Consider the following 1,592-nt stretch of genomic DNA (forward strand, 5'->3'; position numbering starts at 1 on the left):
CAGGCCCCAGCTACGCCGCCTGGCCGCCAAATTTCGCAAAATCGAAAAAAAAAAAAATAGAACCGGCATGAGGAATTTCTGGCCGCCGGATCCGCCGCACAGCTCCAGGAAGTCGGACACTTTTCGGCTTCGCTCCCTTAAAGTGGGGGTCGGTGTTTCGCCATGCAAATACCCACTTTTGCACACCAGCTGCAGGATATAGGAGAGAGGGGTACCTCTCGGGCCCGACTGATTTCCGATGTTTTCGTGGTTCCTCAAGTCGGGTAGGCGGTTTGGCGAGTACCCCCCTGTTTGCATGGAAGTCCGCCCTCGCGTCGACACCAGGCTTCCGCGGCTCCAGGGGGACTCTTGCCGGTCGTCTGCCCCAAGTCAGAGACGCGTTTCCCGGGTCGCCTGAGCCTGAACGGACCCTCCCCAAGCGTGTTCTGGTTCTCCGAGGGTGACGGATGTCAGAAGGGAGGCAGATCTGGAGTCTTCGTCCCGAGGAGGGCTCCAGGAGGGCGGATTGCACCCCCTGACTCGGTCCCCTCAGAGCAGGCTTTGCGTTTCTCTGCGTCGGATGTCTCCCGCTTCCACGCCACGGGGGAGACCTATGAGAGAATCGCACTGTGACCCGGATTCCGTCTCGAGGGCGCCCGTAGCGTGTCGGAGAGGTACCTCCAGGACTATCGGGCATGTTTCTTCCCCGTCTCCCCGAGGGGAAGGATGGCAGCGGGTGGGGTTTCTCACCCATGCCCCCCACCGGCTCTTCCTCCGATCGATTTGGCTCAGCGCTCCCGGGTGGGGAGGTGGTGCCGCTCGCTCGGCCCGGGCTTTGGAGCCCGCGTCGGTCTAAGGCGGGCGGTCTCCTTCCTCTTTTACCCCCCCGGGATTCAGGCACGCATCCTTGGGCGTGCACGCCGGCAGTCGCCTCCCGTTCGCAGGACGGTGGCTGCCGTGCAGAGGGGGAGTTTGACCCGAACTGTGGTACGGCAGGGGTCCGACGACCCGCGCGGGCGAATGGCGGGGCGCCCACCCACCTCGGCGTGGGGGCCCGTCGTCCGAATCGCTCCCCGCGCGGGGTAGCACAACGATCTTCTCCGAGGGCGGCCCTTTGACTTCCAGATGCGCAGCTCGCCCGCGGAGGCCCGTGCCGACCCCCACCCAGCGTCCGATGGGCGGCCTCCGCGGTGGGCATCGGCGAGAGCGGTGGCGGTGGGTGGCGCTTCCACGCCACCGCCGAGCTCCGCGTTCTCCAGTCTTTTCCCGAGCCCCTACGATAGTGGGGGGACGACAGACGCGTGGGGAGGCAGGCGGAGTGGGTTCTCACCGCGTGGTGTGCCCGGCCGAACGCCGTCGCCTTCCCCGCTCGTCCGACGTCCTCCGAGGCGGCTCGGAAGGGAGCGCGAGAGGGAGAGAGCGAGAGAGAGAGAGAGAGAGAGACCAAGCGGACGCCCCAGAGCGAGAAGGGAGGATGGAAAAGGGAGAGACGAGTGGGGCAAAAAGAGTTTTGGCGAAGGGGAGTACCCGGCGAACTGCCGCCCCGGGCTTCTTCTGTTCTCAACAGCGGAGGCACGGCTTTGGGGGGGAGACGCCGCTCGGTTGGGGCTCCT

Source organism: Ranitomeya imitator, unplaced genomic scaffold (assembly GCF_032444005.1).
Source record: "Ranitomeya imitator isolate aRanImi1 unplaced genomic scaffold, aRanImi1.pri SCAFFOLD_791, whole genome shotgun sequence".
In the NCBI taxonomy this organism is placed as follows: Eukaryota; Metazoa; Chordata; class Amphibia; order Anura; family Dendrobatidae; genus Ranitomeya; species Ranitomeya imitator.